The 24,266-nt window shown below is 40.5% G+C and overlaps 1 protein-coding gene across 9 annotated transcripts in view; it reads left to right on the top strand.

Annotated features, from left to right (window-relative positions):
• UNC13B (unc-13 homolog B) overlaps positions 1-24,266 on the top strand; it is a 239,348-nt gene that overhangs the window by 151,199 nt on the left and 63,883 nt on the right. Inside the window, exon 1 of one of the 9 annotated variants that reach the window (XM_021065520.1) lies at positions 22,789-22,923. The exons of 7 other annotated variants lie outside the window; for them this stretch is intronic. The gene's annotated coding sequence lies outside the window, so the exon portion shown is untranslated. Of the gene's footprint in view, positions 1-22,788; positions 22,924-24,266 lie in introns of those variants that run through there. One more of the 9 variants, XM_021065530.1, reaches the window with a different exon arrangement.

The raw sequence follows: 24,266 nt of genomic DNA on the forward strand, positions 1-24,266 counted from the left end.
CATAACTCCCCATTCATTCATTGAAAACTTTAGTATATACATCACACTTTTCCTTCTAATTTCAGCTACTGCCATAATCATCATCATCATAGTAACCACATCATTAAATACTGTTACTGTAAGTGCTTTACCTGTATAACCCAAATGAATTCCTATAATAATTCTATGGCTTATGCTATTAGGTCCATTTTACAGATTAAGAAACGGAGGTTTAGAAAGGTAAATTCACCTAGCTTAATCTAGACCTATTTAACTCCAGAGCCTATGGTGGATTTTTTTGTTTGTTTGTTTGTTTGTTTTTTGGCTGAGCTCATGTGGAAATTCCTGAGCCAGGGATCTAAACCACGCCACAGCAATGACCCAAGCTTCTGCAGTGGCAATATCGGATCCTTAACCCACTGCACCACAAAGGAACTCCAGAGCCTATGTGCTTAACACTTCTAACTACCACCATAATCTTAGAACCATGTTTTTAAAGTGTGTTTCATGGGACTCCAGTTTCTAGAACTGTTAATAGGTTCTTTATTAGGTGAAAGTTTCTCTATAGCCAAAGAAACTTGGAAAACATTAAGTTCTAATACAGTGCAACACCAACAGATTGCCTTATTGAAAGACTTCTCAGGAAACTGAATATACTGTGGCTTGCTGTGATTCTTCAAGAGGGAAATGAAAAATGCACAGCATTAAACTTTTTGGACCATGAAACTGACTGTTGGAGAGTATCCTAGGAATCATTTTCCGAGGAATACACTTGAGGAAAGTCTGTCTCAGATTATTTTATTGTCAATTCATTAAACTGTGAATTTCAGTCACTGAGCTCATAGCTACCTAATCCTGTGTTTGTTTTTAAGTCTTTATCTTATTGGACCTCGCTGCAATATTTGACACTCCTGCACCCTCCTTCCTGTTCTAATATCTGAGAAACCATTCCCATTGCTCTTTTCTGATCTCTCTTCAGTCTTCCTTTCTGAATTCTCTCCTTGCTCACTTTTTAAGTGTTGGTCTTTAGGAGTCCTTTCTTTAATCCTCTTTTCATATGACTTTATACATTCTTGTTAAGAGATCTCATTTATTATGTCAGTTACCACTTACATGTGAACTGCTCTGCTGTTTGTATATCTAGCCCAGACTTCTCTTCTGAACTCTAGACCTATATGTCTAGCTACTTCTTGTGTGCTCGCTTATCCCATCAGCATATCAAATTCAGCTAGTTCTAACCAAAAGACATCATCTCTCAAAAACTCTTTTGTTCCCATGCTCTCCAGTCCAACTTTAAATCCACTCTATGTGATTGGGCTCTTGGGAGGTAAGAGAAAGTAAAGTCATCCTTTCTACTATGTGGAAGAGTTCAGAGCAGGAGTTTCACTTACCTTCAAAGGGAAGGAAGGATGAAGTGGCTATCTTGTGCATGTATTAGGCACTCTGTAAACATCCTATAGACAGGATGAATGAAAAGGATGTAGAGTAGGAAGCTAGTCTTTTTTCATTCTGGGCCGTTATTTTGTGGAGAGGAATGAGCAGGGTTCTCTGACCTAAAAATCTCTTAAAAAGGAGAGGTCATACCCGTACTTGCTCATGGTCACTTTGGGTTGAGAAATTTTAATATAGTTTCATCTTTCCAGCCATCCATGGCTGTGGATCTTCCTTCTTCTCACACAAATCTTGCTTCTATTTCCTGTCATTCTTTGGAGATAGAGACAGAGATACTGTTCTTCATGTGCTCTTCCAACCTTCTCATCCAGTCCTACTTCTATATCATTTCCTCCTAGTGGGCTAAAAAGGGAAAAGGAATTCCATTCATATCTTTAAAGGAAAAAATACCTTTTTATTGAGATATATAATTCATATAACATAAATTTACCATTTTAAAGTGTATAATTCAGTGCTTTTTAGTATTTTCACTAAGCTCTGCAGCCTCATCTAATTGCAGAACATTTCCATCACCCTGAAAGGAAAGCTCATGCCCATTAATCAGTCACTTCCTATTCCCTGCTTTGCTGTAGCTTCTGGCAAGCACTGATTTACTTTCTGTCCCTATGGATTTTTCTCTCCTGGACATTTCATATAAATGAAATTGTACAATATGTGGCCTGTTGTATATAGCTTCTTTTACTTAAAATAGTGTTTTAAGGTTCATTCAAGTTGCAGTATGTATCAGTACTTCATTCCTTCTTATGAGTGCATAATATTCCATTGTATGGATATATCACCTTCTGCTTATCCATTCTTCTGTTGATGGACATTTGAATTGTTTCCACTTTTTGGCTATTACAAATAATGCTGCTGTGAACATTGATGTACAACTTTTTCTGTAAACGTATGTTTTCACTTTTCTTAGGTATATATACCTGGGAGTGGAATTTTGGGGTCGTATGGTAACTCTATATTTAACCTTTTGAGAAACTTCCAGATTATTTTCTAAGCAGGTTGTATCTTTTTGCATTCCCATCAACAATGTGCAGGCATTCAGATTTCTCCATATCCTTGCCTACACTTTTTGGTCTATGTCTTTTTGATTTTAGCCATCCTAGTGGATGTGAAATGGTATCTCACTGTGGTTTTGTTTTGTTTTTGTCTTTTTCTTTTAAGGGCCGAATCTGTGGCATGTGGAGGTTCCCAGCCTAGGAGTCAAACTGGAGCTGTAGCCATTGCCCTACGCCACATCCACAGCAGTGCTAGACTGAGCTGAGTCTGTGACCTCTGCTGCAACTTGAGGCAACACTGGATCCTTAACCCACTGAGCTAGGCCAGGGATTGAACCTGCATTCTCATGGATACTAGTTGGGTTCTTAACCTACTAAGCCACAACAGGAGCTCCATATCTCTTTGTGGTTTTGATTTGAATTTCCCTGGTGACTAATAATGTTGAGCATCTTTTCATATGCTTATTGACCATTTGTATATCTTTTTTGAAAAATGTTTCTTCAAGTCCTCTCCCCATTTTTATTTATTTATTTTTGGTGCCACACCCACAGTGTATAGAAGTTCTCAGGCTAGGGGTCCAATCAGAGCTACAGCCACCGGCCTAGCCACAGCCACAGCAATGCAGGATCTGAACCTCATCTGCGACCTACACCACAGCTCATGGCAACACCAGATCCTTAACCCACTGAGCAAGGCTAGGGATCGAACCCACAACCTCATGGTACCTAGTTGAATTTGTTTCTGTTGCTCCTCGAAGGGAACTCCTCTCTCCATTTTTAAATCAGGTGATTTTTCTTTTTTTTTTTTTTTGTCTTTTTGCTATTTCTTGGGCCGCTCCCGTGGCATATGGAGGTTCCCAGGCTAGAGGTCGAATCGGAGCTGTAGCCACTGGCCTACGCCAGAGCCACAGCAACGTGGGATCCGAGCCACGTCTCCAACCTACACCACGGCTCACGGCAACGCCGGATCGTTAACCCACTGAGCAAGCGCAGGGACCGAACCCGCAACCTCATGGTTCCTAGTCGGATTCGTTAACCACTGCGCCACGACGGGAACTCCGATTTGTCTTTTTGTTGCTGAGTTCTAAGACTTCTTTATATATTTGGGTTGAAGTCCCTTATCAAATACACAGTTTGCAAATATTTTCTCCCAGCCCAGTTCCCTTTTAATATCTTTGAATTTGTCTTGAATTTGCTACATCTGCCTTAATTGTACCCTAACCTGCAACCCTTCTTTCTCCTTTTTCTCTTGCCTGTCTCTGGGGAAATTGGCAGTATCACCTTAGCACCTGAAACAATAAGAAGCTGGGTTTGTTTGTTTGTTTTTTAAAATAGCATGTGAAAGAAGATTGCCCAGTTCGTTAGTAATAAAAGCATGCTCTAGAGCTGCCAGTTCTTGCTGTAGCCTGATAATCTTAGCCCCCCCTTTTCTGTTCTTCTAATATACAAATCTAGCTCAGTCTTTGGAACTTAACTGTTTTCATAAAAACTAAAATCTTGGAGTTGCCATAGTGGCTCAATGGTAACGAACCTAACTAGTATCATGAGGAGACAGGTTCGATCCCTGGCCCCACTCGGTGGGTTAAGGATCTCTTGTTGCCATGATCTGTTGTGTAGGTCACAGATACGGCTTGGATCCCACATGGCTAAGGCTGTGGATGTGGCTGGCAGCTGCAGCTCCAATCTGGCTGGCAGCTGCAGCTCCAATCTGACCTATAGCCTGGAGAAATTGGCTGGCAGCTGCAGCTCCAATTTGACCTGTAGCCTGGGGAAATCCATTTCCTGTAGGTATGCACCCCCCCCCCCAAAAAAAAAAACCCACTAAAATCCTAGGCAGAAAGCAGTTCCAAGGATGAAGCTACATGGGTAATAATAATGATATCCTTAAGAAATTAAAATTTAAGTATTGTTTTACATGCAAAGAAAAGCTTTCTACCTTTCCCAACCCCATCTGAACAGAGCAAAAATACCCAGAAAGGAATCAAATGGTCCTTCTCCTCATGTTCTCCATGTTTTTTAGGAAGCAGGCCAGAGCAGGATTGAAAGCTGAGATTGTCTTAGTTCTCCTTCTCTAAAGCCACCAGCTGGAAGCCACTACCTTCTACTCTATTCCAAAGGCTCTCTGCAAAGGAAAGGAAAACACCTGGGTACCTGGCTTCTGGTTCTAGGTTGTCTCCTTTCTTCCCTCCCTTTTAAATTCCTAGTTCTACCAAAAGCCTGATTTTACCTTTTCTGCTTGTTTTGGACTGAATTGTCCCCTGCCCCCTGTGTCATGCTGAAGTCCTAACACTCATTATCTCAGAACGTTATTGTATTTAGAAATAGGGTCTTTAAAGAGGTAACTATGATTAATTGAGGTAATATGGATGGGCTCTACTGAAATCTGACTGATCTCCTTGTAAGAAGAGATTAGGACACAGACATACACAGAAGGAAGGTCATGTGAAGACACAGAGAAAAGATGGCCACCTATAAGCCAAGGAGAGAGGCCTTAGAAGAAACTGACTTTGTTGACACCTTGATCTTGGACTTCTAACCTCCAGAATTGTTTTTCTTTTAATTTTAATTTTAATTTTTTAATTTCCCCAATACATTTTTTTTTTACTGTGCAGCATGGTGACCCAGTTACACATACATGTATACATTCTTTTTTCTCACGTTATCATGCTCCATCATAAGTTACTAGACATAGTTCCCAGTGCTACACAGCAGAAACCTCCAGGATTGTAAGAATAACTGTCTGTTCCTTAAACCACCCAGTCTGTAGTATTATGTTATGGCAGCCCTAGCATACTTTCTAAGACTGAAGGGAAAGAAGAGCTTGAGCACAGAAGCTCAAGTGTTTCTCACCCGTGAGTCTTTATTTCCCGAGGTCTAGTTGGTGAGAAATGGCTTCTCTAGGCTGGTATATGCAGATGGTGTATTCATGATATCCAGTATCTTTTGTATTCATTTACTCTGCTTCCTATTACTAGTAAAATTTAAGGCTCAACTAGAAATAGAAAGAACTCGGTCCTTGCAGTAGCTTAGTCTTAAAATCTGAGAGAACTTGAACAAAGCACTTCCTATTTCTTAGTCTCCTCAGCTGTAAAATGAAAGATAATAACTGACCCTTCTCATGGATTTTTTGTGAGATCATAGAAAAATGCCTTTTGAGGTCAAAACTCTATAAACAATTGCTTAAGAATCACCAGTGGGCCTCCTACTACACAGTTGTTGGTTTTCAGAGCTTTCTCATGACCCTCTTAGCCTAGACTTTAGTGACCTGCCAGAGGTATTGCTGACCACAGCTGGAGACTTTACTGCTGAGTAGGAACCAAGTTAAACTGCTCCCAGTGGTTAAAGTGTCAAGGAGTCAGTGCCATAGGCTTTCAGGCTTTTACAGGGATCTAGACTACCAGGTGGCATGTGGTTCCTAGGATAACTTGCTGCATGAATCACTCAGATGAGGCTCTCTATATATTGGTGCATCTCTGGGGCCTGTGAGGATAAAGTCAGTGGAGTGGCTTACCCTTAGGAGTCTAGAGGAGGGGGGCCAAAGTCTACTGTGGAAACATTCCTAAGAGCTGCTTTTGTGTACTTAACAGGAGAAATGCTTAACATTTTTCAAGGTTAGGTGTTTTCTCCCTCTCTGAAATGTTCTGCACATATTTATGGCCTGGATCTGGATGTTTATCAGTGGTTGATCTCCTATAGACCTTAGGTCTGGTTCTAGGCTGTGACCTAAGCTTGTGAATTTTAAGACATCACATCTGGGACTAGGACTTGGGGAAGCTTGTTAGGAGGGGTGGAATTTGGCTCTGGTTTCTGAAGAGCATATCGGACCATCTCTGAGGAATGCTGTGATATCATTAGCCTGCCTAGAGTCAAAGGAGCGTGTCAGATACTGGCAGTGGGCCTTATTAGCTTTAGCTGGTGGTATTTCCTGGACATAGTACTAATAAAGGTAGGTACTTTATAAACTCTACTGGGATAAGTCTGATTGATGCCTCTGTACAAAATCACTTGCTTCCAAATAACAAGCAGAACAGGACTTCTTGCTTTCTCCTACTTTCTCTGACTCCTGCTGCTTGTGTGACCATCCAGCCATTGGGAACACTTCATACTGGCTGGGAAGGAATTCTTGCTCTGTGAGAAAAAATTCTTTTGCTAAAGTTATCCAGAAGGAAGCAGCTGATATAATTACTCCATTTTATTTTATTTTTTAAATTTTTGGCCACGCCCTCAGCAGCAACCCAAACTGCTTCAGTGACAGCACCAGATCCTTAACCCGCTGTAATTACTCCATTTTAAATCAAGCCAGCTAATAATTGGGTACCACTAGGTGCTGTTGGGGCTATTTGTAAGACATTTTCTTATAATTTAGGAGCTTAATAGGCCAGAAGTAGGCAGAAATAATTAACAGTTAAATATTTAAACACTTTTTTTTCATCACTTTTCTTCAGTCTTTATTTTCATCTTTCTCTGCAGCATTCCATAGTGTTTTTGTCTTTTTTTTTTTTTTTTTGGAACTCCCTACTTGGAGCTTCCTGTTTTCTTGGGTTCTTCCAGTTCTTTCTTTCTTTTTTACCTTGCCTGTCTCCTTTCCTGTGTGTCTCTGTTTCTTCTCTCTACAGTCTTCCCTTCAGGCATTTCTTTTCATCTTAAATCTGTATCTCCTAAACCTCTTATCCAGACTCATTAATTGAACTACTAAATGTCCTGTACTGCTTGATCCTGGCTTAAGTGCTAGGCAGCCAGTAGACTTCCAGTTAGCCTGTCTAAGCAGATGATTCCCAAATCTATACTTCTAACCCTCCCTTTTTTCCTTGGGTTCTATCCTTCATATTTAGTTACCTGCTAGTTATTCTCACCACGATTTCCCAATGTTTGAAATTTCCTTCCTGGGCCCATTCTCTTCCTTTGTTCTCTGTTTGTATTAAAATCACAATCATTTTGCTAGTCACCCACTCAAAGTTATGGTTGTCAGTCTTCCTTCTTTCTTCCTTCCCACGTTGGAGAATTTGCCAGATCTTTCTCTTTTTCGGCATTTCCTGTACAGTCAATTTGGATGTTTATCATACTGTCCTGGAATTGTGTGAACACTTGCCCTCAAAACTATGTTTTTCTTCAAAGAGTATATACTGTATGATTCCTTTTATATTAAGTTCACAGACAGGCAGAAGTAATCTATGGTATCAGAATTCAGTATAGTAAATATTTTGGGATGTAGGGGTTTGGTAGTAACTAAATATGAACATAGTGGGGTTTCTGGAATTATGATCTGTACTTGATCTGAATTCTTTTTACATTGATGTATTTTTGATTTGTGCACTCTTCTGAATGTATAATTCAATAAAAAGTTTAAAAAGCTAAATGAAAAGAGCATAGAAATACAGAATAGGGACTGTATCTATTTAACATCTAGCAAGACATATTTAACATCTGGCTGGCATCTAGCAAGTCATAACAGATATGTGAATAAGTGAATGAGTGAGTGAATGAATGAAAGGTTTTTTTTTTTTTTTTTGTTATGTTTTTTTAGGACCGTACCTGTGGCATATGGAAGTTCCCAGGCTAAAAGTCGAATCGGAGCTGTAGCTGCTAGCCTTCACCACAGCCACAGCAATGCAGGATCCGAGCTGTGTCTTCGACCTACACCACAGCTCATGGCAACGCCGGATCCTTAACCCACTGAGCCAGGCCAGGGATCGAACCTACATCATGGATGCTAGTCAGATTCCTTAACTGCTGAGCCATGACGGGAACTCCGAATGAAAGTTTTTCTTCAAAAAACATTAATTTTTCTTTCCATTGATAGTTAAATTTTAGTCTCAACTTGTCAACTTGGCATCCATGACCACCCATGACTTGGCCCAATCTACTTTTTTAATGTTTGGTAACCCAGAGGCCACATTATACAGTTGGGAGAAGTTGAGCTTTAGAATCAACAAGAGCCTGAATTTGAAATATGGCTTCACCACTTACTAGGTGTGTGTGACCTTAGGTTTAAATAAGACACCCGGTCTCTTAGAAATTTAGTTTTCTCATCTCTGAATTGGATATCATTTGCCTCAGTGGATAGATGTGGATTAAAATAATATGTGTAGAGCAGAGCCTGGCATATTGTTAACAGTCCTATATGTTCCAACATCACGCCTTCCTTTTTGTCCTTTTCATATCTTTGCTCATCCTATATTCTCTACCTCGAATGCCTTTTCTTCTCTTCAGTTTCCACATATCCAAATGTTATTCATCTTTTAGGATCAAGCTCAGATATCACCTCTTTCACAGACCCTTCCTTGATTCTCATCTAAGGCAACACCTTAAAAGATTGAAATGCTTTTTCTCTTACAAATTTTCATTTGACCTGTCTCTTAGGGTATATATTAATCATTTGTGCTAATAACCATTAGGGGTTGCCAAAGTCTTCCCTCTTATTCCAGGCCCAAGGAACAGGCACTTTAATTGAGCTGTAATGCTGGATGCAGGAGATCTGTCAGTTGAAATAAACTGGGGCATGAAAAGGCAGGTTGAGAAAACTGATTTAGGCCTTTGATATTCTTTTTAGTACTTCCTCCTGCACAGGGAAAAATTGCAGAAGTCTAGTCAAGGATATGGAGCTAGGAGCAAGAAGTTATGTTGCAAAATGTTTAACTTGACTTTTGGTTTTTGTGTGTGTGTTTGTTTTTGTATTTTTATTTTTTATTTTTTTTATATAATGATTTTTATTTTTTTCCATTATAACTGGTTTACAGTGTTCTGTCAATTTTATAGTGTAGAGCATGGTGACCCAGTTACACATACATATGTACATTCTGTTTTCTCACATCATGCTCCATCATAAGTGACTAGACGTAGTTCCCAGTGCTACACAGAAAGATCTCATTGCTAATCCATTCCAAAGGCAATAGTTTGCAACTATTAACCCCAAGCTCCCCATCCACCACACTCCCACCCCCTCCCTCTTGGCAACTGCAAGTCTATTCTCCAAGTCCATGATTTTATTTTGTGTGGAAAGGTTCATTTTTGCTATATATTAGATACCAGATACGAGTGATATCATATGGTATTTGTTTTTCTCTTTCTGACTTATTTCACTCAGTATGAGAGTCTCTAGTTCCATCCATGTTGCTGCAAATGGCATTATTTTGTTCTTTTTTATGGCTGAGTAGTATTCCATTGTGTATATATACCACATCTTTGTAATCCAATCATCTGTCGATGGACATTTGGGTTGTTTCCTTGTCTTGGCTATTGTGAATAGTGCTGCAATGAACATGCGGGTGCATGTTTCTTTTTTAAGGAAAATTTTGTCTGGATATATGCCCGAGAGTGGGATTGCGGGGTCATATGGTAGTTCTATATGTAGTTTTCTAAGGTACCTCCATACTGTTCTCCATGGTGGTTGTACCAGCTTACATTCCCACTAACAATGCAGGAGGGTTCCCTTTTCTCCACAACCTTTCCAGCACTTGTTATTTGTGGACTTATTAATGATGGCCATTCTGACTGGTGTGAGGTGGTATCTCATGGTAGTTTTGATTTGCATTTCTCTAATATTCAGTGATGTGGAACATTTTTTCATGTGCTTGTTGGCTGTCTGTACATCTTCCTTGGAAAAGTGTCTATTCAGGTCTTTTGCCTATTTTTCCGTTGGGTTGTTGGCTTTTTTGCTGTTGGGTTGTATAAGTTGCTTGTATTTTCTAGAGATTAAGCCCTTGTCAGTTGCATCATTTGAAACTATTTTCTCCCATTCTGTAAGTTGTCTTTTTGTTTTCTTTTTGGTTTCCTTTGCTGTGCAAAAGCTTTTCAGTTTGATGAGGTCCCATTGGTTTAATTTTGCTTTTATTTCTGTTGCTTTGGGAGACTGACCTGAGAAAATATTCATGACGTTGATGTCAGAGAATGTTTTGCTTATGTTCTCTTCCAAGAGTTTGATGGTGTCCTGTCTTATATTTAAGTCTTTCAGCCATTTTGAGTTTATTTTTGTGCATGGTATGAGGGTGTGTTCTAGTTTCATTGATTTTCATGCAGCTGTCCAGGTTTCCCAGCAATACTTGATGTTGAGCATTTTTTCATGTGCTTGTTGGCCACCTGTATATATTCCTTGGAGAAATGTCTATTAAGGTCTTTTGCCCATTTTTCAAATGAGTTTTTGGCTTTTTTGCTATTGAGTTGTGTAAGTTGTCTGTATATTTTAGAGACTAAGCCCTAGTCAGTTGCATCATTTGAAACTATTTTCCCATTTTTTAAGTTGTCTTTTTGTTTTCTTTTTGGTTTCCTTTGCTCTGCAAAAGCTTGTCAACAAATTTTATCCAACTGAATCCAACAACATATAAAAAAGAGCATACACCATGACCAGGTGGGATTGATCCTGGGTGCACAAGGATGGTTCAACACATGCAAATCAATCACCATCTACACCACATTAACAAAAGAAAAATCAAAAAATGCATGATCATCTCAATAGATGCAGAAAAAGCATTTGACAAAGTCCAACATTCATTCATGATCAAAACTCTCACCAAAGTGGGTATAGAGGGAACATACCTTAACATAACCAAAGCCATTTATGACAAACCCACAGCAAATATAATACTCAATGGAGAAAAGGTGAAAGCCTTCCCACTAAAATCTGGAACAAGATAAGGATGCCCATTCTCACCACTGTTATTCAACAGGGTATTGGAAGTCCTAACCACAGTAATCAGATAAACAAAAGAAATAAAATGCATCCAAATAGCAAGAGAAGAGGTAAAACTGTCACTGTATGCAGATGACATGATACTATATATAGAAATACCCCAAAACTACTTGAACTGATCAATGAATTCAGCAAAGTAGCAGGATATAAAATTAATATTCAGAAGTCAGTTGCATTTCTGTATGCTAACAATGAAATATTAGAAAAGGAATACAAAAATGCAATACCTTTTAAAATTGCACCCCAAAAAATCAAATACCTGGGAATACCTCTGACCAAGGAGGTGAAAGACTTAGATGCTTATAACTATAAAACGTTAATCAAGGAAATTAAAGAAGATGTGAAGAAATGGAAAGATATTCCATGCTCCTGGGTTGGAAAAATGAATATTGTAAAAATGGCCATACTACCCAAAGCAATCTGTAGATTCAGTGCAATCCCTATCAAATTACCCATGACATTTCTCACAGAACTAGAGCAAACAATCCAAAAATTTATATGGAACCACAAAAGACCCAGAATTGCCAGAGCAATCCTGAGGAACAAAAACCAAGCAGGAGGCATAACTTTCCCAGACTTCAGGCAATACTACAAAGCCACAGTCATCAAGACAGTGTGGTACTGGTACCAAAACAGATAGACAGACCAATGGAACAGAATAGAGAACCCAGAAATAAACCCAGACACCTACTGTCAATTAATCTGCGACAAAGGAGGCAAGAACATAAAATGAGAAAAAGAATTTTCAGTAAGTATTGCTGGGAAGCCTGGACAGCTGCATGCAAATCAGTGAAACTAGAACACACCCTCACACCATGCACGAAAATAAACTCAAAATGGCTTAAAGATGTAAACGTTAAGGCAAGACACCATCAAACTCCTGGAAGAGAACATAGACAAAACATTCTCTGACATCAACCTTAAAATCTTTTTTCCGGTCAGTCTCCCAAGGCAACAGAAATAAAAGCAAAAATAAACCTTTGGGACCTAACATAACTTGACTTTTGAATCGTTCTTCTCTTAAAGATATTTTTATGGCCCAGTGTGATTTATCAAAGTGGGAGTTTGAGTGTAAAGTCTTAGGAATTAAGAGTAGATAGTTACCTGGAGTAATTTCTCTGTCTAATATACCTTGAGGGCCTAGTACTTGTAGGTAGAAAAAAGCTCAGGTATTGGAGTTCCCGTCGTGGTGCAGTGGTTAACGAATCCGACTAGGAACCATGAGGTTGAGGGTTCGATCCCCGGCCTTGCTCAGTGGGTTAAAGATCTGGTGTTGCTGTAAGCTGTGGTGTAGGTTGCAGATGCGGCTCGGATCCCGCGTTGTTGTGGCTTTGGCGTAGGCTGGTGGCTACAGCTCCAATTCAATCCCTAGCCTGGGAACCTCTATATGCTGTGGGGAGCGGCCCAAGAAATAGCAACAACAACAACAAAAAAAGACAAAAGCCCCCCCCCCAAAAAAAAAGAAAAAGAAAAAAAAGCTCAGGTATATAGAGTCCTATTCCAGGCCACTTTTTTTTTTTTTTTTTTTTGTTACTTCTCTTTCCTCCCTCCCTTTTTTTCTTTCATTCCAGGGCCACACCTGTGGAAGTTCCCAGGCCAGGCGTTAAATTGGAACTGCAGCTGCTGGCCTGCGCCACAGCCCCAGCAACGTCAGATCTGAGCCACATCTGTGACTCACACCATAGCTTGCAGCAACACCAGGTCTTTAACCCACTGAGCAAGGCCGGAAATCAAACCCACATCCACATGAACACTGGTTGGCTTCTTAACCTGCTGAGCCACAGTGGGAACTCCTTGTTACTTCTACTTTCTATTTGCTAGATTGCACTTTCCTAGGTTGCATTCAAGGTCAGAAACTAGTTACAATTCCTAGCATAGCTTCTGATACTTTAACACTCAGCAGAGTTTTGTGGACAGATTGCTTAAAATTATGAAGTGTTATTACAAACCCTTAAGTAATTGATTGCAAAGGAAATGATTAATGCTTTTAACAAAATAATTGTCATAAGACTTTAAGGAGCAAACCCTTTGAGTTAAGGTGGTCAGAAAAGTCTTGTCAGAGGAATCTCCAAAGGGTGATAAGTCAACAATTGTTACTAAATATTGGGAAATGTCTAAGAATAAAATAATGAACTTAGAAAGATGGAATAACTTGCTTACTGTGTTTACAAATGTGTCATTATTGAGATCTATGGCTCCTTGTAAACAGCAAGCTGTGTTCTTTCTGTAAACAATGCAGCAAAGATTTACCACTATCCCAAAACAGGCATATCCTGAAGTACATTCATGGTGTATAAAATAAGACATCTTAAAGCCAAAGGGAAGAGGTAAGTTGTAGCAAATAATCTTCTCCAATTCCATAGGCTTCTACTTCCTTTTGTTGCTTGTCATCTTCAAGCATGCTAGGAAAATGTGTTTATTTGCTTCACACCTGAGGACATTCAGACATAAATAGCCAAAGATGACAAGTTAGGAAGGGCATTCTAGATGAAAATCAGCATCCTGGAGCATTTCTTATGACAGGTGAGGTAAAGAACTGTTGACTGGTTTCTACCTAAAATACTCTTCCTTCTTGGCTTTTGTGATATTTCTCCCTCCAAGTCCTTTTCTTATTTCTAACAGCTCCATCTTTGTTTCTTTACAGCATTTCTTTTCCTCTGCTTGCCCCTTAAAACTTGGTGACTCTCAGGGCTCTGTTTTCCACCTAATTCTCTAGATAATCTTACCAGTGTTTTTACGCGTACACTAATGAATGCCAAATTTCTCTTTCATGAGCACCACGCTCATATCCAGGCGCCTATGGATATTGTCACCAGAATTTTCATAGACACCTGATGCATTATGTTCAAACTGTTCTCATTGTCTTTTCCTTCTCCTACATCTCTCCTATATGTCCTTTATCAGTAAATGACACTATCATCACCAAAGCACAAGATTGAACATAATATGGGTATAACAATGCTCCATATCATAACATTTTCCCCAGTAGGTTATGAACTCCATAAGGGCAAGAATTATATCTTTTCATCATGCCTGGCATTATACTTTAGTATCTAATAAGTATTACTTCTATTATTTATTTTTAAAAATTTTGGAATTGTATTAGTAGTGTTCAAGGATACTGTATTAGTTTGCTAGGGTTGCCATAATAAGGTACCACAGACTGGGTGGGTTACACAATTTACACAATTTATTGTTAACAGTTTGCACAGTTTATTGTTAAACAATTCTGGAGCCTAGACGTCCAAAATCCAGGTGTCAACAGGGTGAGTTCCTTCACCCAGGGCTGTGAAGGATGGATCTGTTCCAGTCCTTTCTTTGGTTTGTATATGCTCATCTTTTCCCTGTATTTCTTTATATTGTTTTTCCTCTATGCATATCTCTATATCCACATTTCCTTTTTTTTTAAATAAAAATACCAGTCATATTGGATAGGGCATCACTTTAACTTGATTATGTCTCTAAAAACCTTGTCTCCAAACAAGGTAACATTCTGAGGTATTGAGGATTAAATAGGACTTCACCATGTGGATTTGGGGAACATCATTCAACCCACAATAGATACCACAGTAGTTTTTCGGTTCCAAGTCTTGTTTTCTGAAAAGCACTTGAAAAGATTTATTTTTATTTTTATTTTTTATTATTATTTCCCCAAAACAATTTTTTTTCCCACTGTACAGCATGGGACCCAGTTACACATACATATATACATACTTTTTTTCTCCCACTGTCACGCTCTGTTGTAAGTATCTAGACATAGTTCTCAGTGCTACACAGCAGGATCTCATTGCTAATCCATTCCACTCCCTCCCCCTCCCACCGGGCAACCATAAGTCTGTTCTCCAAGTCCATGGTTTTCTTTTGTGTGGAAAGGTTCATTTTTGCTGTATATTAGATACAAGATACCAGTGATATCATATGGTATTTGTTTTTCTCTTTCTGACTTATTTCACTCAGTATGAGAGTCTCTGGTTCCATCCATGTTGCTGCAAATGGCATTAATTTGTTCTTTTTATGGCTGAGTAGTATTCCATTGTGTATGTATTCCACATCTTCCTAATCCAAACATCTGTTGATGGACATTTGGGTTGTTTCCATGTCTTGGCTATTGTGAATAGAGCTGCCATGAACATGCGGGTGCATTTCTTTTTTAAGGAAAGTTTTGTCTGGATATATGCCCAAGAGTGGGATGGCTGGGTCATATGTATAGTTTTCTAAGGTACCTCCATACTGTTCTCCATAGTGGTTGTACCAGCTTACATTTCCACCAACAATGCAAGAGGGTTCCTTTTACTTCACATCCTTCCAGCATTTGTTACTTGTAGTCCTATTAATGATAGCTCTTCTGATGGGTGTGAGGTGGTACCTCATTGAAAAGATTTTTAGCATCTTCACCTTACTGGTTTTTACTCTCTAATTAGCACTCTAAACAGTGTCATATGAAAAAAGAAAGGATGGGATGGCTCATTCAATGAGTGTAAGGAGTTCAGTTTGGCCAAACTTGGGGAATCGGGAAGCTTTGGATCTCTCTAGACATGGACAGGTCAAGAAAGAACTTTGATAATATGCTAAGGAGCATAGCCTTTTTCCTGAGAGCAGTCACAGAAGAATTTTAAGAAAATGGGTAACAAAAATCTAGCTACTTTTTATTTTATTTTTTTAATGATTTTTATTTTTTCCATTATAGTTGGTTTAGTGTTCTGTCAATTTTCTACTGTACAGCAAAGTGACCCCGTCACACATACATATATACATTCTTTTTCTCACATTATTCTCCATCATGCTCCATCATAAGTGACTAGATACAGTTCCCAGTCCTACACAGCAGGACCTCATTGCTTATCCATTCCAAAGGCAATAGTTTGCATCTATTAAACCCAAATTCCCAGTCCATCCTACTCCCTCCTCCTCCCCCTCGGCAACCACAAGTCTCTTCTCCAAGTCCATGAGTTTCTTTTCTGTGGAAAGGTTTATTTGTACCATGTATTAGATTCCAGATTTAAGTGATATCATATGGTATTTGTTTTTCTCTTTCTGGTGTCACTTAGTATGAGAGTCTCTAGTTCCATCCATGTTGCTGCAAATGGCATTATTTTGTTCTTTTTATGGCTGAGTAGTATTCCATTGTGTATATATACCACATCTTCTTAATCCATTCATCTGTTGATGGACATCTAGGTTGTTTCCATGTCTTGGCTATTGTGAGTAGTGCTACAATGAACATATGGGTGCACGTGTCTTTTTCAAGGAAAGTTTTGTCCAGATATATGCCAGGAGTAGGATTGCTGGGTCATATGGTAGTTCTATATTTAGTTTTCTGAGATACCTCCACATACTGTTTTCCATAGCGGGGGTACCAACTTACATTCCCACCAACAGTGTAGGAGGGTTCCCTTCTCTCCATACCCTCTCCAGCATTTATTTGTGGAGTTATTAATGATGGCCATTCTGACTGGAGTGAGGTTGTACCTCATAGTAGTTTTTACATTTCTCTAATAATCAGTGATGTTGAGCATTTTTTCATGTGTTTGTTGGCCATTTCTATATCTTCTTTGGAGAAACATCTATTCAGGTCTTTTGCCCATTTTTCAATTGGGTTTTTGGGTTTTTTGCTATTGAATTGTATAAGTTGTTTATATATTTTTAGAAATTAAGCCCTTGTCAGTTGTATCATTTGAAACTATTTTCTCCCATTCTATAAGTTGTCTTTTTTTTTTTTTGGTCTTTTTTGCCATTTCTTGGGCTGCTCTCGTGGCATATGGAGGTTCCCAGGCTAGGGGTCAAATCGGAGCTGTAGCTGCCGGCCTACGCCAGAGCCACAGCAACGCGGGGTCCGAGCTGCGTCTGCGACCTACACCACAGCTCATGGCAACGCCGGATCGTTAACCCACTGAGCAAGGGCAGGGATCGAACCCGCAACCTCATGGTTCCTAGTTGGATTCGTTAACCACTGCGCCACGATGGGAACTCCCATCTTTTTATTTTTTTTGATGGTTTCCTTTGCTGTGCAAAACCTTGTCAGGTTGATTAGCTCCCATTGGTTTATTTTTGCTTTTATTTCTGTTGCTTTGGGAGACTGACCTGAGAAAACATTTGTAAGGCTGATATCAGAGAATGTTTTGCCTATGTTCTCTTCCAGGAGTTTGATAGTGTCTTGTCTTAACATTTACGTCTTTAAGCCATTTTGAGTTTATTTTTGCACATGGTATGAGGGTGTGTTCCAGTTTCATTGATTTACATGCAGCTGTCCAGTTTTTCCATCACCACTTGCTGAAAAGACTTGTCTTTTTCCTATTTTATGTTCTTGCCTTCTTTGTCACAGATTAATTGACGGTAGGTGTCTGGGTTTATTTCTGGGTTCTCTATTCTGTTCCATTGGTCTGTCTATCTGTTTGGGTACCAGTGCCACACTGTCTTGATGACTGTGGCTTTGTGATATTGCCTAAAGTCTGGGAGAGTTATGCCTCCTACTTGATTTTTGTTCCTCAGGATTGCTCTGGCAATTCTGGGTCTTTTGTGGTTCCATATAAATTTTTGGATTGTTTGCTCTAGTTCTGTGAGAAATGTCATGGGTAATTTGATAGGGATTGCATTGAATCTGTTGATTGCTTTGGATAACTACATTTTAGAAATACCCTCTAACAAATTGTCAAGAATGGATTGGGAGTAGGGAGGAGTTAGAGGGAGATTCTAGATAAGGAGAGACTAGAGGGAGAATGACTATTTTGCAACAACTTGAGTGAGAAGTAACAAAGCCTAAACTGAAGGTTGTAGAGAAAGTGACAGATTTTATAGGTAGGAAGATAATATAGATTAGATTTGGCGACATGAGAAAGAAGGACAAAAGGTTTTGTGGGGGATTCTGTCACTGGATAGAGAATTAGAATATAGGGGTTTCAAGGATCTTGTGTCTGAGCAGAGAGGTCGTCTCTTAATGTGATTAGTATGGGTGAGCTGGCAACCTAGGGCTCCAGTGCCAACACCAACAATAGGTTTTCCCTTGGCACTCCTTACTTTGAGGCTAAATCTCACTTTTTCTCTCTCCTGACTCACCTAGTTGAATACTTCCGTTTATCCCCCATCCTTAGCTGTTAATCTGTCAGAGATCTAAGGATAGGTCTCCTTTAAGTTTTCTTTTTCCCCTTTGAACATTACCTGGTTTCTTCTAACTCAGTGCCTCATGTCAGATATTTTTGAATGCTGAGTCCTACAGGAAAACCCCTCTTCTTCTGGGTCCGTTCGTTGAGTCACAAGACAAGATTGTTTGTTGGGTAGGGACATATTTTGAAAAGCTTATAGAAACAGGGGCCTCCACCAAGAGAATTTTCCAGAATTTGGTTCACTTTAAGGTATATCTCAAAACAAGCCACAAAGAACTGAAGGGGATATTTGATCAGTGTTAAGCCAGTTAGAACATAGTCTCTTTTTAGTACAAGAGGTTCACTTTCCCATGAAATTTAAAATTTTGGGTTCCCTTCAGAGAATCCTCAGCATATGGCCCTTTGGTTTCCTTGGAGTATAGAGATAGAGGGAGAGCCAGTGAGCTTTGTGGATTGGACTGGAACATATATAAGCAGGTACTAGTTCAAGACCAGCCTTAGTGCTAAAGCTCGGAGCTGTGACTTTGACTCGGCAGTGGACATGTAATAAACTGCTTTGCTTATGAGTTTTTGATCATTTGCTCCTGGAATGGAAATGGGGCCACAAGCATTGGAGGTATAGGCTGGAAACCTAAACCATTTAGCTAGGCAATCCTGAAGAGTTTTATCAGCTCTTTATGTTCATGTTTTTGCTAATCAAGGATGGTACTTGACCTGATTGTAGAACTGAAATTTGTCAGCAGTTTGTGACTCCTTAGGCCTGCCTTGCAGCTTGTCAAGTCAGATTTAGGCTCTATAGCAGCTATGTCTTAGCACATCAGTAAAGGGAATACATCTCTGCCAGGTTCCTCACTCCCCTAGGGGGGCATGTTCCTGAGGGAAGGAAAACCGCCTCCCTTTCCCATCATTCTCTGTTTCTGAGTGGTTTATAGAGGACATAATTCTACAGGGGGTGGGGGGAGTGGGACTTTTCTCTGCCACCAGAACAAACCATTTTCCTCATGAAACAGATCTCAGCTGTGTGACCACATACCACAGTCTCTTTGTGTTGTTTCTGACTTTACTCAGTGGGAAAGAAGGAAGAGTCAGACTTGGATTCCACCTATCCTTTGCATCCTGTATATGTGATTGTTAACACTGGTGATAAGGTGGGCACCTGCTGGTTCTGACCCAGCTACTCTTTGGCAGTGACACCTGAAAAGGCAGGCCAGGTTTGGAGCAGGCATCTCCTTTTCTTCTGGACCGTTTGTATCTGGCTCCAGGGAGACCTAGACTGGTTTGTTTGAGAGGAAAGAATTGTGATTGGAGAACCCCTCCTCCAGGATCCTTGTGTCACCAGTCAGATGCTTTAGCTGAAGATGAATTTTGTGTACCAGGTGGTTTTCTGACTAACCCACCCATTCGGTGCCCCTTTGGAGCTCCTGCAGCTCTGAACCTTCCCACAACTCTGCGTGAGTGTCAGTGTCTCATGTTGAATTTCCATCTTGACTCATCTGTCTCTAGGCGAAGATCCCTGCAAAGATTTAAATTGGGAACCAGACCTTGAGAATGTCTGTTCAAGAGCATTTTACAGCTTCTGGATAAATGCCTTTTCCTTCTTAACCCAATCTGTTTTTCTAATTCTGCCCAACTAGCTCTTGAACAGCCCTGCTTTGAGGAAGCTTCCCTGCTAAGGTGGGTACTCAGCTAATTCTTACCTCTAATATGCACCCTTATCCTTTTAGCCTATAGAGGATTCCCAAGAGATAGATTCACTGTGACAGGGAGGCTGCAGTTTGCTCACCCAGCTCAGAAAGCAAAAATTGTGTCTGAGCCAAAAGGCTAGTCCACTAAGGAGGTTTGATTGTCCTTTGGTCATAGGATGTCTGGCACTTTCTGGGCCCTCTTGAACAGTGACAGAAGGAGCCTTTTTTTCACTGAATTTATAGCGACAGCTGTTTACCACTTTCCCACTCATTCCCCTTCTTTCTTTTGCTGAAACATGGGAAGGTGGAAAGATGCAAAGGTAATTTATGGTCAAAGCCATATGAGCACCCTTGTGAAGTTTAAAGACTAGAACTAGAGGTAGTATGTTTGTTGAGCCTCATGTCCTAAAAATGTTTCCTCTTATCTGAGTCTTTGTTCTTCTGGAAAACCCAAACTGCTTAGAAGATGAGCTGAATGTGCTTGCCTAGGCAGAGGGACTAGACAGGTCACATTAGCCTTGGCCAGGTCCTGGAGCCACTGGTGAATGAGGCACGAAGAAGTAGCTTCTTTGGACACTGTCCTACCTCTGAGATCTTCCCCAGTCTTGAGAGTTTGAGCTTCTCCTCGGTCTAGGAAGCTCAGACCCAAACCTGCTCGTGACTGCCACTGCTCTGAGCTCTTTATGAGTAGCTGCAGAGTTGGGGGAGGGAATTATGTTTTAATTGGTCTTCCATGTATTTCCTGTTTTAAACCCTTTACCACTTTCTCCTGGCTGAAATATGGGGAGCTCCACAGTAAATTTTTTGTGACTTCCACTGCAATTTGACAGTTTTCAAGTTTTTTTTTCTTTCTGTATTTAGATGTGGTTATGGTTGCACTGTCAGCCCTTATCTCTTCTGTCATCCAGCCAGCTCCCGACTGGGTTAGGAGATATTTGCTCTGCTGTCAGTGTTGGCTGCATAATGAGGTGGATGGTTAAGAAATGGGTTGTGTGGTGTCTCTTGGAATCTAAATTTTCTTCCTTGGTTGAGGGGGAAGCAGTGTTATTGGAATAAGGCAGTAGGGAGGCAAATGTTGGCTATGGAATCAAAGCTTTCCCCTCAGGATCTTGGATAAGTCAAGGGAATCGTTCTTAATTTAAAAGCTTGTTTTATCTGTCGTATAGGGCTGCCTGTTCTGCAATGACAGATTCTCGGGTGGCCCCCATAGACTGACTACCTGGTTCCTGGCTAAAAGAGCCATATTCTGTTGTGCACTGTCAGGGTGAATGTTGCAGGGCAGCAGAAGGAGCAAGGGTTGAGAGCTGTGTTTGGGCACCAGGGATGAATCAAACTTGCCTTGTTAGCCTCAGGAAGAGGAGGGGGGCCTATCTCATTAGGTCAGACTCAGAGGATGTAGAGTAGAAATGGCTTCACTGATTGTTACTAGCTGATTGAAGCTCTATATTGAGAAGAGTTCTGGGACCTCGGGGCTCAAATAGTGTTTTTCCTGTCCCGTGGTTGCAGAGTGTAAAGGATACCATATTTCATGTTTTTGGCACTTAAATGCTCCAGGGCTTCAAATGTCCCTTGTTTATGTTTGGCGTTATGTTGCAGTGAACAACTAGATTGCTCATTGAGGATAAGGACATTTAATTTCCTGATGAGTCCGAACTAGAATTGTTGAATTATTAGGAATTAAGGCCACATGAGAGCCACCTGACTAGCAAGTCTCCAGGGAGATGGGGCTGCAACTGGCAAAGAAGAACTAGGAAATTTGAGACCGTGAAACCAGGGGCCTGAACCTTAGGCAGCTTTAGGTCAATGTGATGTCACTTTAGGTTATTTAGTTCCTAATTCTGGATTCCAAAACAATCCATGGTGCTGACTTCTGCAGTAGAGGGTCTCTCTCAACCCACCCAGTTTCCCCTACTTCTGTCTGATCATTGCCTTGGCATAGGAGTTCTTGTTTTTCAGTTGGTTCTCTTGCTATGGTTGTTTAGGAAGAATTGGGCTGGGTATCTACTCTGAGAACATGGTGTTATTTGATGTTAACTATACTTGGACACTTCACCTGTTCTCTAGCTTTGCCAAATGTGCACAGCAGATTATATGCATATAAAAACAAACAAATTATAAACTAAAAACCAAACCAAAAAAGCCAGAGCTTGTCTCAGTAGAAGGGAAGACTCCCTTTGTATTATGCTCTGGCAGTTTCTTGCTGTGTTCTGTCTTCCCTCTGAGATGGGAGCTCCTCGGAGTATAGGGCTCTGCCTTATGTCTCCCTATATCCTATAGCCCAGACATGAGAGAGGTGGATAGCAGAGGAAAGAAAGGAGGGGGAGAAGAATAAGGGAGAAGAAATGGGGGAGGGGAGAGAGTAAGATCTATATTTAGGGAGAGGGAGAGACACTCACCAAGGGTGTGTGAGTGAGCTTGCTGGCGAGGTTCGTGTGTGCGTGAGTGTGCTGGGAAAGGGGGTGTGTGCTCCAGGAACGTGTGAGGAGGGCTGGTGCCCTATGGGAGGTTGCAGGCAGGAAGCAGCTGGAGAGGAGGAGGAGCAGCAGCAGGAGCAGTAGCTGCCCTGCTTTCTGTCTCAGTCTCAAAGCCCGGAATCGATTGAGTTAGAATTCCAGGTCCAGTTGAAGTTTGGCTGCTATTGCCTTCAGCAGGCTGGTCGTCAGAATCCCCCTCAGCAAAGAGGTGTGGACCAGATTGGATTCCTAGATTTGCAGCCAGAAAGACTCCTGCCCAGCCCTTCACTGAGGGGATTTCTCTGCCGGGCATTGTTCCTATCATCAACTTTGCGCCGTGGAGCCAGCCAGCTGGGTGCAGCTGAGAATAATAGCTCCTTGGCTCTGTCTGTTGGGCAAGCAGCTGTGCTGTGGCTTAGAAAGTTCATCCTGTGGCTTCTCTGTCAAACCAAGGATTGCTTCTGAATGGATTTCCTTTTAATGACAGCACTTGCTTTCTAAAACTTGAGAATTTGTGGTTTAATGTATTTTTTTTCTTTTCATTTCCTTAACTCTTATTTTGATTGCAGCAGCAAGGTAAGTGGTATTGAGTGTATGACTGACTCTGAACGACAAGCAGGGACAAAAGCAAAGCATTTGTGGGTGGAATATGGAGCAGCTACATTAATTACATAACTGCTTGAGCCAACTTGCTGGTGGGGGGTCATTATAATGAGTAGAAAAACAGCATACTCAGCTCTGAGGGTAGTCTTCACATGCACGTGTTTATATGCTGTTAATCTGACCATCCGTTCTTCCTTGGTACTCTCCTGTATGTATATAAATAACCCATCCACCCCTTTGGATATGTGCATACCTGTATACAAATAACCTGTTTCTCCCTCTTGATTTGTCCATGTGTTTATAAATAACCTGTCCATTCCTCTCCTGTGTGTGTGTGTGTGTATATATATATATATATATAAACAACTCATTCATTCATCTTATATAAATTCACACAAGCCATTTTTCCTTCCGTGTGCATACGTATATATAGCTATAATCTGCCCCTTTTTCATGCATGTATGCATGAACCAGGTAACCTTGCTATTCTTGTGTAGACCTGTGTATATTCAGAAATCTTTCCATTTTCCAGTGTGAGAATGTGTATGTGTGATACTGTCCTTCTATCTAATGATTAATTCATCCTCCTTGTATACATACTCCATATAAATAGGAAGGTCATCTTGAGTTTTCTCAGTCTGAAATGTGTGCACACATGGACAACAGATAATGTGTCCATTTGTATCAGGCACATATGGTGAAAAGAGCACTAACTTTGTAGATTGAAGACCACCTTTTCAGTCCTAGCTGTACCCAGTGACCCTGGTCAAGTCACTTAGCCTCTCTGAGCCTCATTTTTCTCATCTATGAAATCAGAATAGTTATCCTTTCCTTCTACCTTGCAGGGTTGTGGTGATGATAAAATAGGAATCTTGTAAACTGTAAACTTGTAAACAAATGTAATTTTTGCTGTTATGTGTCCCTCTAGTGTGAGTTGTATAGGATAGCATACCTTTGACCCAGCTGCACTGAGATCATGCTCTTGTCTGTGAAAAGTCTCTAAGTCTTCCCTGTGAAGGTGTAGTATCTCTTGGAGTAACTAGGTTTATCTTGTGGTTTTGCCCAGAGTATTGGACAGAACCTGCATAGAGCTACAGAGTATCTAGAAAGGGACAGCTTGAGAGAGAAAAAGTCTGATCCTCTGCAGGTTGGGGCCTTACTACTTTGTTCTTTGTAGCCCTGAGGAGGATTGAACCTGTCACAAACTGGAAATATGGTACTTCCAGCTAGGATCAAAGTGAACAGGTTAAAGGAAGAGTGAAAGAACAAAACATTCTACTGCCCCTGAGATGACAGTCTGCTCTTTGCAGTGAGCA

This window comes from Sus scrofa, chromosome 1, assembly GCF_000003025.6.
Source record: "Sus scrofa isolate TJ Tabasco breed Duroc chromosome 1, Sscrofa11.1, whole genome shotgun sequence".
NCBI classification, from domain to species: domain Eukaryota; kingdom Metazoa; phylum Chordata; class Mammalia; order Artiodactyla; family Suidae; genus Sus; species Sus scrofa.